The sequence below is a fragment of the Peromyscus leucopus genome, chromosome 5 (assembly GCF_004664715.2).
Source record: "Peromyscus leucopus breed LL Stock chromosome 5, UCI_PerLeu_2.1, whole genome shotgun sequence".
Taxonomy (NCBI): Eukaryota; Metazoa; Chordata; class Mammalia; order Rodentia; family Cricetidae; genus Peromyscus; species Peromyscus leucopus.
Window position 1 is genome coordinate 15,798,839 of NC_051067.1, and position 16,376 is coordinate 15,815,214.

The window sequence follows — 16,376 nt, forward strand, 5'->3', positions numbered from 1 at the left end:
CTGAGTCTATGGCTACCCGCTCCTGCTCACTGGGGAAGGGCTTTCCAGTCATGAACCACATGCTCAACACATTTCAATCACCTAGTGGGTAATTTGAGAAATCAAGGATATGTTGAGTTATTCTAAAAAGCAGCAGTTGTAAAGGACTGATTTTAAAGATGCTAAATATTACTTACATGAAATTATTTCATACCTAGTAAATAGCAAGATTTTGATGAATTCATTGCAGAAGTTGTGCTGGGTATCACACTGGTTCATTTCAAGCTTATAGCCGGATATTAAAAAAAGGAGTAAGTTCAAATCTATTTTTAAATATTTCAATATTTTAAATACTTGGAAGTTCAATAAAATATATGAGTTTTATTTTTTGCCACACTTTTAGAATATGAATAAAACAACAGTATGAGAAACCAAATCCCAAATAGATGTTCTCCAGCTTCTCTCTGCTTGACACCTTGTCTGTATTTATGTATTTAGCTTTAAAACCTTTTATTAGCTTAGGAAGAACAAAGTTTCATTTGTTTTTATTCCCCCCTCTACTTCTTATCTCTCCTCTTTCCTTTGCCAACTCCTGCCCTGCCCCCACCATGCCTAATTTCCATTTTCAGGTCACATGTGACATAACACAGTTAAAAATTATTTTCTACGTGTTTTATGAAATGAAGACTGATAAGAACGTGAACTATCTGAGGGATGGGAGGGTAGCTCTGTGGGTAAGCACTTGGCACACAAGTGTGGAAACGCGAGGTTGAATCATGTGAACCACGTGAAGCTGAGCAAGAGCCCACCTTTGTCAGAGCTCAGACTGGTCACTGTGGACTGCGCAGCAGTGAAGAGCAGAGACCCTGTCCCTAACATGGTGGAGGGTGAGGTCTGACACACCTCTATATATGTGCAGTTATACCCATACCCACACACATGAACACACACACACACACACACACACACACACACACACACACACACGGAAAAAATGTAGAATATCTGTCTGTGTCTAAATGATGCATTTACAAAACAATTCATCTATCTAAATACCTATTTATCTATCACCCATCCATCATCTATCTATCATCTATCTATCTATCTATCCATCTATCTATTTATCATCTGTTTATCTACCTACCTACCTACCTACCTACCTACCTATCCATGTCTGCCTGCTTATCTGTCTGTCTGTCTGTCTGTTCATCCATCCATCCATCCATCTACCTACCTACCTGCCCACCTGCCTATCTATCATCTATCTATCATGTACCCATCCACCTACCTATCTTCTATGTATCATCTACTTATCTAGCCATTGAACATCTTCCTTTCACCCATCCAGATGGCAGGCATTGACTCATTTCACTTCTGCACACCACCTTCCTTTTCTTCTCCCTTTATCTGTTCACAGTAGTGTATAAATATGTATTTTCCTTTCAAAGACTCACATAGAATGGAATATTCATTAAGAGACAAGCCATATTAATGTTATTCTGGGGAAGGAACATGTCTTTGTGTATGTGTCTATAAAGCCCCACAGGCAATGAAGCCCTTCTTAGCTTTTAGGGAAATATAAAATTAAATGTAAGGGAGGGTCAGCATTTGGCTGTTCTGTTTTTCACCTTTGTTTCATGATACAAAATGAGTCAGAGCAAAAAGGAAGTGAGATACATAATAAGATAAATAACATACAAGATAGGTAACATACAAGATAACCCTTTGTAACCAAACCCTAAGAACTGTTCATACATAGCCACATGCAGACAATCTCGCCTTTCCTTCCTTCACCACATTTCATATCCAGGGACATTTCTCTGGAGTTGCCCATCACTTGGGCTGCACACATCTGAGCTGCGTGGACACTGCAGTTACCATGGCACTTAGATGTGACTGAGATTCTAAGCACCTCACCACTACAAAGGCGTTTAGTCGTCTGGACTTTCTCTGCCGCTGCCTTTGTTTCTCAGGGAAGGCAAAATGATGAGGCTTTTCCAAATGCGTTTTCATATTTTCTGCAATATGTATTTTTTCAGTCCCACACTGACAGCTTTATTCCACAGCACAAGTGGCAGTTGCTAAGCTTTCCTGAACAATGCCATCCCTGCAAAATCACTCAGGGAAGACAGGCTTACGGAGACAGATTTCAGCCTCAGAAAGGCTATAACAAATCACTATGTGGGAGGAGGAAAACATATAAAAATGATGAAGTGTACCTTGATAGGAGTGTGTTTTTAATCACCACCTTCACAATCAGGCAAAATTCTAGAAACTTCCTCTGTGGGGTCTATACTTATGAAGTCTAATGCCTGCTTTACTGAGGACCTACACCTCTGTACTCTTATCTTTCTGTCTCTGTCTCTCTCTGGTTCTCCTGACCATACGCATTGCTCTACAAGGGGCTGAATTCCAGGCCTGGGCTGTTTCGGGGGCTGGGGTGCCTAGCATTTCCATCATGAGCCATTCCCCAGTCTTCCTGCTTTCTGAAGGATTTGTGTAGAAATGTCTGCCGGCCTTGCAGCAGTGAGGCAGCTTCCTGAACGGCTTAGAGCTAGCTTCCAGTTGCCAGCCTCTGAAGTGGCATTAAAGCAACGTTCCTTTCTTAATGAGTATTAAATTTACTTTCAGGGAAACCCTCTAGCTGACAATAAAGTGTTCCTTGGGCTTGCTACTGGCTCTCGCTTCCTTGCTAATTGCTCTGTTGCTGGTGATTACTCAGTCTTTCTCTTTGGATGGAGAAGCTTTGGATGTTTGCTTCTTACGCTTAATTTCAAAACTAGGAACAGCATGAACATCCTTCAAGTCTCTGAGCATGGTCTCGTCTCAATTCTGAAGCAAATGTACATGGTTTTGAGGTTGTAGTAGATGATGTAAATTTGAATCCAGACCTTACTCCATATATCTATCAGGGCTTGAACTACCATCTACCATCTACCCACAAGTTAAGTCCATCCCAGTACCTTTAGCCAAGAACAGAATTTTCTTCTCTCTCTCTCTCTCTCTCTCTCTCTCTCTCTCTCTCTCTCCTTTTTTGGTTTTTTGAGACAGGGTTTCTCTGTGTAGCTTTGTGCCTTTCCTGGAACTCACTCTGTAGCCCAGGTTGGCCTTGAACTCACAGAGATCCGCCTGCCTCTGCCTCCCCAGTGCTGGGATTAAAGGCATGAGTCAACACCGCCGGTCTCCCCCCCCCCCATGTGTGTGTGTGTGTATGTGTATGTGTGTTTCTAGAGACTGAACCTACTAGCAACTTAAGATGCTAGGCAAGCATTTTTACCACCCTCCCCCACCCCCTTTCTTTCTTTTAGGTTTTTAAGACAGGGTCTCATAGGTTTCTCAGGATGGCATTGAATTCACTGTGTAGTTTGGGCAGACTTCAAGTATAAAATCCTCCTGCCTCAGCCTCCTGAGTAGCTAGGATCATAGGCTCATGCTACCCGGCCTGGATAATTTCACATTTTTCGATAGTTAAAAGAGAAGACTGGAGTGAGTGATGCCAGAGCACTGCACACTAGCACACACACACACACACACACACACACACACACACACACACACACACACACACACATACACACACACACATACACACACACATACACATACACACACACACACACACACACACACACACACACACACACACACACGAGAGGGCACCCCCCACCTCGCCCCCAAATAAACTCTTTTAAAAATGTTTAGGTGGTAATAGTCTATGATGCAAAAATCATTAGATATTCTAATTTTGACTTCCATAAATGAAGCCTCCTTGGACTCCAGCCACATTTGCTGTGTCTGTATGTGCTCGAGTTGTCCCTATGCTATGATGACAGAGTAGGCAGACACAAATGTAACCTGGTTACGCCAATGGCATTGGGGACCACTGAGCCTAGAACATTTATAATCTGCCTCTTTACACATAAAAACTTGTGATGCCTGGTTCAAGTATTTGATTGATCAAGGGCACATCAATTTCTTCTTGCAGCCTCAATGACTTCATCAATAGAAAGAGATTGATCATACAGCAAATCACAGAGCTATTGTAAAGAACAAATGAGGTCATTGATCTCTCAGCACTTAGGGAGCTCAATGTTAAGGTAGAGGCAGAGTGACTGGTTATTAGTTATACAGCTCTGAGAACTGTTCCTTTCCTCCTTTAACTGAATTATTTTTATATAGATGATGTGTGTCCCACACAATAGATTTACTTGTTTAGATATGATTTTAGATAATCATTTAAAATAATTTATTGTTTCTAAATATTCATTGGCTATTATAAGTCAGGTACTCATCTCCTAACATAGATAACATGAAAATGAAGGTCCACTATTCTTTCAAACAGTCTTCCAGGAACATCTTACAGGCATATTTATGCAAGTTTTTCTCTCCATCCTATTTTGGACATATCTACATGTTTGTTTTAATCATTTCCAGATTGCCAATTGGAGACAAAGTAAATTGTACATTCTCCAACCCAGTTGGGCCTTTTCAAACGGTTTGCATACAGAATAAAAGGGAAAATCAGGGTATTTATTATACTTGTCAAACATAAATTATTTTAATATTATTTTAAATGCTTAATAGTTTAAGGGAGTTCTTTAAAAAAATCCACCTTAAGTCTGAGCCTGCAAACACGTTTGTGGATAAAAATCCAATAAAGATTTCTCTGCTGACAGGAGGAAGGCGTTTGCCATGCTGTTAATGAAGGAGGGAATAGAGGAAATCCATTTGGTTATTTTCTGATTTCTGTCCAAAAGCAATTGCCTCCCACTGTGGTTTGTTCTTAGCGCTCACACAGCGCTGGGCCATGTCCAAACCCTCCATCTATTTTGATCTAGGAGAGCTAACTTCTTTGATGTGGATCTGTGGCTCTCAAAGGGTTGTGCCAGGTTTAATCAAAGGTGCATAGCTTCAGCAAAACTAAATGACGAGAAATGATCATAGTGTCACACTCAGGGGTTTCCAGCAGGCTGCAGACTTTGCCGGGCCTGGGCCTCCTCTCCATATGAAGGAACCCCAGCCTGTCTCTCTCAGAAGAAAATAATTTCAGGAAAACAGAACAAAGGGAGCCAGGCAAATCTTCTCAGGCCTCTCCTTCGATTTCATTGCACAACTGATAGTCCTCTGGCCGTGGCAGCGGAGGAGGCCAGCACCGCTCTGCAGTGTGCTCTCATTGAGTGTATGAACCAGAGGGGACGCTGAGCTTGGCACTAGGGTCTTTGGGACCTTGGGATGGGGGAATATGCTGGGGACAAGCATGAGTGCTGACATGACAGATCCTACCCTAGCTGCAGTGAAGCAAGTGGTCACCTAGAGACTTTTTAAAATGAAATGTGAGTCTGGCCATGTTACCAGTTGACCCATATGACAATTACAGAGCAAGGTGTCCCCTTGCTATTTGTGTTTGACATCCAAGTGTTTCCCACACAATTATATCTCTTCCTTCTAAAAATGTTTTGGATGTACATACACAAATATGCATATATTGTTGTCAAATCACATAAAGTGGGTGATATAATATAGTGATGTTTGAAGCTCATTGTCTTATCATTTCTATAATCTGCAGAGCCCATGATCAGATCTACAGGGTGGTATATGTTAGACAAGTTCTCTGCCACTGAGTCATACCCCCAACTCTACTCATTTTTTCCTAATGTGTGGTCAGTGTTTATATTTTGTGTGTGCACAAGTATGTGTACAGGAGCATGTTCATGTGTGTGCCCATGCAGGTGGAGGCCAGACATGGGAATCAAACGAGTCTTCCTCTATAGGTTTCCTTTGTTTTCTGAGACACATTCTTTTATGGAATCCAGAGCGTACTGATGTCTAGACTAGTTGACCATCTACTTACTCTAGGGACCCGTTTGTCTCTATTCCCGTTCCCCCATGTTAGGGTTACAGGTATGCCACGGAACCCAGCTTTCCCATGGATTCTGGGGATCCAAACTCAGGTCCACACACTTTTGTGCGGTCACTTTGCTGATGGAGCTATCTCCTAGTCCCCACCTTCAAATTTTAGCTCTGTAGAAGATTGGTGTGTAATGCTATGTATCCATTTCCAAATATATATATAATATACTCTGTTATTATTATATTCAAAAATACTTCCAGAGTTCTCACCATTGTATTTAAAAATCTCTGCTATGTGAGCTCTACGAGATAAAAATTTTTTTTCAAAAAAGTTTGCTCCACCTTAAAAATCATAAGTCGCAAAATATCTTTATTCTTTTAGGCTGGATTGTGATGGAATAAATACAGACTGTGTGATCAGTCACTTCTGCAAAGTTCTCTTAGCCCTGCTGTAAGCAGACGTCACCTTCATCCCTCCCACAATGTCACTGTGTCCTGTGAATATGGTATCTTAACTAAAGACCTGACACTGCTCGGGCTTTAGCCAGACCAGAGTGAGCCTCCCCTCAGAGCTACATGACTCCTTAAACACTTGAGGAAATGAAAACGTTGCCTGTGCTTCGGTACTCCTGAAATCAGGACGTTATTTACTAAAGTGAGGTTGCCTTTTTAACTTTCTACTTTCATACCCTGTTCTCAGCCTTCTAGAGACAAACAAACTTTCCATATCACCGTCACTTTCACCTCTGTCAATCAAAGCACCACTGGACTCACACAGAGGACTGCAACCCCCTTCTCTTTAGTCCCGAGTGGCCGTGCATAACTTTTCCTCCAAATGGAAACGTTCACACGAGAAGGAGAAGAGAGGTAATCCTTCCCAGGAAACTCATAAAGTTAGCAGGTGCAAGAGGCTTCTCCTTAAGGTTGTGTAAGTTCTGAAGGGTGCTGGAAGAGAGGAGACGCTTGGGTGGAGTAGTCCACAAGCTGGGCAGAAAGCTCCAGCTTAAATTGCTTGGTACCAATTTTGGGGTGGGCTTTTTAGGGAAGCCATTGCCTTTGATCCCTCATACCCCCTAAATAACCCTATTAATCCCATTACTCAGCCAAAATTGAATGGAGTCTTCATTTGAACCATCATCGGCACCCTATCTTGTTGAATAGATGCTTGCTCATTTCTTCCTAGGAAAGCTCACTCAACACCTTATGTATTTTAACATGTAATTCCAGAATGAAATCTATAGCTACATTTAACAGTCTCCTGTTCCTTTTGCCTTGTGGATTACACATGGCACACTCACTGTCATTTCTCTGTCTTAACCTCTTGTTATTTCTGGAATTCACTGACAAACCTGTGGCCTCAGGGCCTTTGCATTGACTTTTCTGCCAGATAGTCCCACTTCTTCTCTGCTTCCCTTTCTTGGTTCAAATGCCCTGTCTCAGCAAGTTCTTCTTTAACCAATGTTTCAGATTACACCACTCTCCTCATGTTCATTTCTTTTTTCTCCTCCACAGCACCCCTGACCATTGCTTTATAGCTTATTTCTGTTTCTCCTATCCAGGTATACACCCCACAAGGTTCAGAGAAGTTTGTTTAATTCACTGCTACATAGTGCCTCCAAAACTGGTCTGAATGGAAGATTTGTATCTGGGTGAATGGCTGGATCTGCATGACTTACAAGTGAAAAGGGTGCAGATAAAATGTGGTTATTCTGTGGGCATTTGCTACATTCCTGGAAGCCCAGTTACTTAGAAAGTTCGGATGGGAGAAGAACAAATTCATTGCCAGCTTGGGCAACAAATTGAGATGTTGCCTCGCAGCAAATGTGTAGCCATCTTTACCGTCAGAGAAAATGTGGTCTTATGTTTATATGCAACTATCCATGGCATGATGGTGAATCTTGGTTTCCAGCTTGCTGAACTATTATGGGATGCCTAGAGTATTAGTCCAACACTCTCCTGGCTATGTCTGTGAGGGCATCTGCAGAGTCAATGGAGGATCAGTACATTGAGGAAAGAAAGCACATCTTGAAGGTGGGTAGCTGGGTTTAATAGACTGGCACTTGGATGGAAAAGAAAACCAAAGAGGAAGAAGCTCCCAGGACTCCCCTGAGGAAGTGAATTTTTTTTTCTGCCACTGGTTGAAATGGGCATCAGATTCCCACTTCTTCAGCCTTTGAATGATTCAGATGCACACTAGCGATTCTCCAGGAGACTTCTGCCCCACCACCATGGGGCTCCATCACTACTGGTCCCTCATGTTCTGAGGCTTCAGCTTCCTGAACGGAATGCCTGCTATTTTCCATGCTCGCCAGCCTGAAGATGGCCATTGTGGAATTATCATTCCTGTGAGTGTGTGAGACAATCTAACAGCATCATTCTTATGACCATACGTGATGGTGTGAATAACAATGGCTCCCACAGGCTCCTGTGGATACTTGGTCCCCAGCTGGTGGAACTGTTTGAGAAGGACTAGGAAGTGTGGCTTTGTTGGAGGAGGTTTGCTACTGGGCGTGGGCTTTGAAGTTTCAAAAGGCCTGTGTCACCCCCACCCCCACCCCATTCCTGATGTGTTCTCTGCCTCTTGCTTGTGGATCAAGATAGGAGCTCTCAGCTTTCCTGAGGTCATAGACCATAACCCTCTGAAACTGCAGCCCTCAAATTAACATTTTTGTCTTTATTAGTTGCCTTCCTTGTTAGTATTTTATCACAGCAATAGAAAAGTAGCTAAGATACCATATGTACATACTCTGTTGTTTCTGCTTATTTTGAGTATGCTGACTCATGCAGAGCTCTTCTAGCTAAATGAAGAACCACAACCACAGGGCGATATGGTTAATATTGCCAGCTTGATAAGAAGTAGAACCAGCTGGGAGACAAACCTCTGTGTCTCTGAGTTAGTTTCTAGATGGGATTAACTGAGGTGATAAAGAGTGGAATTTAATTCTGGGCTTACAGTTTCAGCAAGAAAGACATGCCACAGTGGAGATTGGAGGTGTGGCCTCATTGGAGGCAGTGTGATACTGTGGAGGGCTTTGCAGTTTCCAAAGGCTTGAGTCATTCCCGTGGGCTGGGATCCCGGAACGAATAAAAAGGGGGAAAGCAGCTGAGCACTAACACATACCTCTCTCTTCTTTCCTACCTTGGCTGCAATGTGACCAGCTGCCTCCACTTACGCCATCATGCTCCCTTGCCAGGATGAACCCTGGAACTACAAACAACAGCAAAGCCCCCTCCCTTAAGTTTTTATGTCAAGAATTTGATCACATCAACAACAAAAAAATACAACAACATCTGTTACCTTTTTGAGAGAAATGCATCATGAAACACATTTCAACATTTAATAAAAAGAGGTATGGAACAAAACAAAGCAAAAAGAAAAATTTGTGCATATATCTATGAACATATCATATGTGTGTTCAGCTGTGTGCATGTGACCAAACCCCAAACGGACAGACAAAGGGATCGTGCTAGTCCTGAGGGGGCAGCAAACCTCATGGAACTTCTTTCAGGACCATGAATTCTCTCTTCCAAGTTTGGGGAAGCCAAGAACATTCTCAAGATGGGCATGTCTCAGTGCACAGAGGAGAAATCCATGACCTCTGGGTTTCCCCAGAGTCTGTCTGCAGCATGATGGTGCCATTTTACAGCTTCAGCATCCATGTGATACGAGGTCCACAGCTCCCATTTCTCAATATGTTAATTGTGTCAAAGCCAATTAGTAGATGGTGTTTTATATGAAATCATTCAAACAGCACTCCTGTGAAAAAAGTGATCAAACTTCTTTAAACAGAGAGCAGCAAGAAGCTAAACCATAAAGAATTGATGTCTACCTCTTTAATAGAATTACCTGAAATTTCAATAAAACTTATTGGAGAGTTTTTAATTACTTCTTAAAGGAAACAGTAATTTTTTAATGGCTGCTATGTTCTCTGTATTTTTCAGCCACTACTCTCATGGTATAGTTCATGTTTATATACCCACATTAGCACTATGAAGTTTAAAGAACCTCCCCACAGAATATATCACACCCCCACCCCAGGTTTTAGCCTGGCTTCTTCTTTTATTATATTAAAACTTTTTTTTTTTTTTTTGGTTTTTTGAGACAGGGTTTCTCTGTGTAGCTTTACGCCTTTCCTGGAGCTCACTTGGTAGCCCAGGCTGGCCTCGAACTCACAGAGATCTGCCTGGCTCTGCCTCCCGAGTGCTGGGATTAAAGGCGTGCGCCACCAACGCCCGGCTATATTAAAACTTTTAATACATATAATTTTAATCTAAAACACTTTTTTCATACAATGTATTTTTATTATGTCTCCCCTCCCCCAACTCCTTCCAGATTCTTCCCCACCTCCCCAACCCAACTAACTTCACCCTTTCTCTCAAAAGACACATAAACAAAAAACCCCTAAAGAACACAAATCAAATAAAGAAAAAGAAAGACAAAAAATTCCAAAGCAAAATGAAATGAAACAAAAAGACCACAAAGAAAACATGGAGTTAGTTTTGTTTTAGCCAGCTACTCCTGGGCATGGGGCTTGCCGTTGGAGAAAACTGATTTTCCCAGCAGACAATTGTGGTGATATATTGTGTATTAAATAAAGCTTACCTGAGGATCAGAGGATAGGGCTACTAGCTTAAACATAGAGGCCAGGCAGTGGTGGCACACACCTTTAATCCTAGCACTTGGGAGGCAGAGATCTGTCTGGATCTCTGTGAGTTCAAAGTTCCCCTAGACTACATGAGATTGATTTAATCTAGGAGAGAAACAGAGCCAGGCAGTGGTGGCACACACCTTTAATCCCAGCACTTGTGATCTCATGCCTTTGCTACCAATATTTGGGAAGCACACACGCCATTAATCCCAGCACTAGGAAGGAAGGGATATGGCTGGGTAGAGAAAGGTATGTAAGTAGTGAGGAGACAGGAACTAAGCCTTTTTGACTGAGGACTCAGAGGCTTGCAATCTGAGCATTCCTGGAGATAGGGTCTCGCCTTCCATTCGGTCTGAGGATTCAGTAGCAGTGAGAAGTTTTCTTGTGGCTTGTTCCTTTGTCTCTCTGATCTTTCAACATTTACCCCAATATCTGGCTCAGGTTTTTATTATAACACCTTAAAATTTGTGCAACAGATAAAAGCAAATAGCCTCTTGGTTAGGGATGGGGCCTTGTGTCTACTTCAACCTCTTAGTGCTGGGACTGGTCTGGCTTTAACCTGTGCACGTCCTGTGTGTGCTGCCACGGTCTCTTTGAGTTATATGTGCATTAGTCCTGCTGTGTCTGGCACATTTTTTAGGATGGAAAGGTATATGTAAATCACAGGAGAGGGGGAATATCGACACAAGAAACCGTCTTCTCCTAGACTTTACTAAATGCCCCCAAAGCGGTTTTTTGTTGTTGTAAGATTTTCAAAGCATTTGTTGTGATCTGTGAAGTGTATGCAGAGAGTTGCAGCCGAGAGGTAGGAAGAGGGGACCACAGCAAGTCAGCTGTAACGCCGGAGAGAGAAAGACAATCCTCGCTTGCAGCTCTTCCCACTCTACTCTTCAGAAGAGCAACCATTCTCAGGTGGCACCCAGCCAGTCTCTAACTCGGAATCGATTGCTTTGCCAACAAGGAACACAAAAGATGTTCATTGTTTGCAAACCCACTTCCTGCGAGGATGCCTTGTCTCCACACTCGCTGACGGCAGGTTCAGACATTGGCTGTGACTGCTCCGTGCTGCTTTCCTCCTGTGTCCTGTTCCCAAGGCTTTCTGGAAAAAAGCAAATCTGCCTCCCGTGCCGAGGACAGGGAGACTTTCCACTTCCCAGTGTGATCTCTTCATTACTGCTGTGGGACCGCAGCAGGCGATTGTACTGGAAGACAGTAGCCAATGTAATTATCTACACAAAACAAGCCAGTGGGTAGCCTTTGGGTTTTTGAAATTTTGTTTTCAGAATTTGTGTACAATCTTTTATCTCCACATGGTGTAGATTTGGGGAATGGTGATGTATGTGACTGTGTGTGTGTGTGTGTGTGTGTGTGTGTGTGTGTGTGTGTGTGTGTGTGTGTATGATAGAAGAATACAAATGGAAAAGAAAGAAGAGAACTGGGCAACTGCTTCATCTTCAACTCCTCTCCTGCTCTTTATTTCCTCCTCATTAACTACTACAGGGTAAACAGAAAGAGAAACCAGAAACAGATGAAGACTGAGCAGCCTGCCTTTAAAAAAAGCACTCAGAGGCAGAGGCAAGTGGATCTCTGTGAGTTGGAGGCCAGCCTGGTCTACAAAGTGAGTTCTAGGACAGCCAGGACTGTTACACAGGGAAACTCTGTCTCAAAAAACCAATAGATAGATAGATAGATAGATAGATAGATAGATAGATAGATAGATAGATAGACAGATCGATCTTATCGCTTTCTGTGGCACCATCAAGCATACTTCTCTTTGTCTTCACTTTGCCGCCTGTCTCTAGGATCATTGGCCCCTCCTGTCCCTCAACTTGTAGGTCCTGGATAACTCAGAAACCTTATGTGTGGCCTTGCTGAGCTGGAGCCCCACCCTTGAGGTCCACCGGCACCCCGTGTCAACTGGGGTCCTAACCATTGCTGTACCCAGGATCCACAAAGACTTTTAGGTAAAACCAGGTTGCAGTTTCAAAATGCACACTACATTTACAATTTTTAAGATTTATTTTATTTTTATATAAGTTTCTCCCCATCCCTTCCTGTGCTGTATGTGTGCAGGTGCCTACAGAGGCTGGAGTAGGACTTGAGGGATTTCCTGAAAGTAGACTCTCAGGTGGGTGTGAGTCTCCCAACACAGAATGCAAGACATTGCTGCAAGAACAGCAAGTGTTTTTTTTTTATTTTTTATTTTTTTTTATTTTTTAGTATTTTCCATACAATACATTTTGATTATGTTTTACCCCCTCCCCAACTCCTCCCAGAGACTTGATACCTCTCTACCCACCAATTTTATGTCCCTTCTCTCTCTTAAACACACGCACGCACGCACGCACACACATCAGAACAAAAGAAGTACAATAAGATGGGTAGGGTGGGGGTGGGGCAAACCCAAACCGAAACAAAAACTCTACAAAACAACAACAACAACAACAAAACAGCACGGAGTTCGTTTTACATTGGCTGATGCCCTGGACACGCAGCCTGCCCAGGATGGAGGTTGGCATGCCCAGTGCCACTTCCTTGGAGAAAACTGATTTTTCCCTGTGCCAGCGGCCATCAGCTGCAAATAGCTTCTTAGTCAGGGGAGCAACCCATGTCTGCTTCTCCCTGTCAGTGTGGCAAGTGTTGTTGACTCCTGAATCATCTATCTCTCCAGCCCCATATATTATAATTTTTAGATAAATTTCATAAAAATGTGTAGATATTCATTGTGAATATACAAATACACAAAAATTACAAATATACAAAAATGAGTTACATCAAGTTTCTAAAAGATTATTTTGTTCTTCTTCCTTCCTTCCTTCCTTCCTTCCTTCCTTCCTTCCTTCCTTCCTTCTTTCCTTCCTTCCTTCCTTCTGAGACAAGGTTTCACTATGTATTCCTGGGTGTCCCAACCTCACGGTGTAGACTAAATTTGCCTCAAACTCACAGAGATCCACCTGCCTCTGTCTCCTCAGTGCTGAGATTAAGGTGTGCCACCATCCCTGATTCAAAAAAGGTATTTGGACCTGTGATCATTTTGTTATCTATGAGTGCAGTTGAAATGTATCTGGTGTACTGTATTTCCTTACAGAATTTTCACTTGGAAGTCATTATTTAGGTCACTACATTAATGTGTTAAACTGAAATGATATTTTCTATTTTATTACTTTTGGACACTGAGATGAATTATGATTACTATCTATAGAAATCTGGAATGATTTTTAACTCAGTTTGTAGAATGGTTTTTGAAATGATAAAGTTATTGTTAGGGAGGAGAAGTTCTAAAAACAAATAGTTTTTCCACCTTCTAGTCAAAGAGCACTCATAGGACGCTAATCTAAACAAACCTCTCCTGTGAGGATCATCACCCTTCACTAGAATACATTCTTGCAAACTCATGTTATTTAGCACTTGAGAATTAATAATCTTGGGCTTATCTGATGTATTACTGTCTCAAAAGTCTTGGGTTCATATGTAAAGTAAAACTTAAAAACCAGTGTGGTGGCACATGCCTTTAGTTCAAGCACCTGAGAAGTAGAGGCAGGTAGATCGTTACAAGTTTGAGGTTAGCCTGATCTACATAAATTTCAGATCAGTCAGACTACATAGTGAGACCCCATTTCAAAATGAATAAATGAAAATAATGTGAAACTTGTAAGTACTTTGGGTCTTGATTCCATTTGGTAATGTATTATAGTGAGTCAATTTAGCTAAACTTGGATCCTTTGAGGCTGTAAAATGTTACCTAATTGCCATAAATGTTTCTGCTGATGAATTAAAGGCCAGACCAAGTACGCCTAGGTTCTATTATCCCATATCATATATATGTCCATCTAATTCCCAATGGCGTATTTGTCACTCTGTCCCACAATCAAGTCAGATTCAACATGGCCATAACAAAGGTAGCCTTCGTATTCTTCTGGGATTGTATGTGCTGGTGGCTTGTGTCTCCTTCCACCTATAGGTCTAGTTCAGATGCCGGTGAGTGGCTCTTGATACTGCTTCTTAGTCTCCCATCCAACCACATTTCTCTCTTCCTCCACATTCCAGACCTTTTTGACCCTTGTCAACCACGCAGTCACCATCCTTCTTCGTCAGTCCTGACTCTAACACTGTCTGTGTCCTTGCCTCGGGCTCTGCACCTCTCCACCTGTCCTAAACACAGCTGCAGAGGGAGGGGTGGTGTAGAGTACGGCCTCATTGCATCTTTCTTGGCGTGCTTCACCGCTAACACCACTTGTCTGCAGGTTACAATCGTATTCCGTTAGCATGGCTCATAAAATTCCTTTGAACCACATATGAGTGTGTGGTTCTGCCCCATGCCTCACTGCCTCGTCTGACAGTGTGCTGTTTGGTGAGCTAGCTACTGGCTAGATGTGAGCGCTTCCACTGTCACATTTTTCACATGTACATATTTATGTGTTCTTACTCATGCGTGTACAGTGTGTACAGAAATGGGTACATGTGTATGAGTATGTCTATAGGGTCCAGAAGTCAGTACTAAATTGATTATCTTTCCTACTTACTCTCCTTATTTTTTTGAGACAGGATCTCTTAATAAACCCATAGTTCATTAATATGGCTCTACAAGGTGGCTAGCAAACCATAGGGATAATCCTGCCTCTGTCTGCCCAGTGCTGTGACTACAGGCATGTAATATTACACCTTTAATGGGAGCTGTGGGTCCAAACACAAGTCTTCACGCTTGAGTGGCAAGTGCTTTTTACCAACTGAGCCATCTCCATAGTCTTCCAAAGAAATCTTAAAGAAATTAAGTTAAACTTTAACAAACTCCATTTCTCATTCACATTTTTAAATTTTCAAGTGGTTAGTCATATTAGACTTATTAGACTATGCAATAGCTGTGGAGAGGAAAAATGAACACCCCCCCCCACTATTCTAGAATGTTCTACTGAAAAAAAAATCACACATAGCCAGTGGTCAATTTGGTAGGCAGTTCTCTAACTAAATGTAATTTCCTCTTATCCATGTTACTTACTTCCTGTCTTTCAGAGAAAAATAATCTTCCTGCTAGCCCATATCAATTTCTCTTTACAGAGAAAAATAATCTACTTGCTAGCCCATATCAATTTCTGTGTCTATTTCATCCATTTAATTTTAGTAATTGCTATATATCTTTAAAATCAACATGAAATTAAAAATTAAACCATTAAGAAGTAAATAAAAACAATTTCTAACTTGAAGTAAAAAATGTACTTAGTCTTGTTTTGAAAGGCCTCTTTGTGTTTGATATGTTAGTTGACTATAAAATACATAACAGTTACTTTAATAATGCCAAATATATAGAGTTCAATGTAGTTTGTGGTAAGTATCCTCACTTTGGGTAGGAGAGTTAAACAAGTTAGTACTTTATATTTATTACTCTTAATATTTTATTGGCCATATCTGTAGTCTAGTATATAGACTACTTATTCATTTTGACTTTAAAAACAATTAGGCCATGGAAGTGAAAAAAACAAACATTTTTCTTCATTAAATGTCAATTTGTTTTTAAAATTGATGAATCACAGTGATGTTATAAAAGGTGGTGTTATGAACAGTATCCTCAGAGATTGAAATAGTCTATCTCCCAGGAAGCTCTTTAAGCAGGAATGTAACCAACTCAAAAGAGCTTCAGGAAGTCCCTGAAACTGACCAGATCACTAGGCCCCTCCCTGTCGGAATAAACAATAAAAGCTGAGAGTCCCTCTCAGACAAGGAAGCTGAGCTCAAAGAAGACTCTGAGACCAGACCAGCTGACTGGAAGAAGCAGAAACCAGCCAAACTGCCCGGAAGATCAACTGAGTCACTTGGAAAGCGCATTCTCCAGCCTGTTGAGATGCCTGCAGGCTGTGCAGTGTGCTCCAGGTTTCCACCTTTGTGAGCCGTCACTCATGAGGG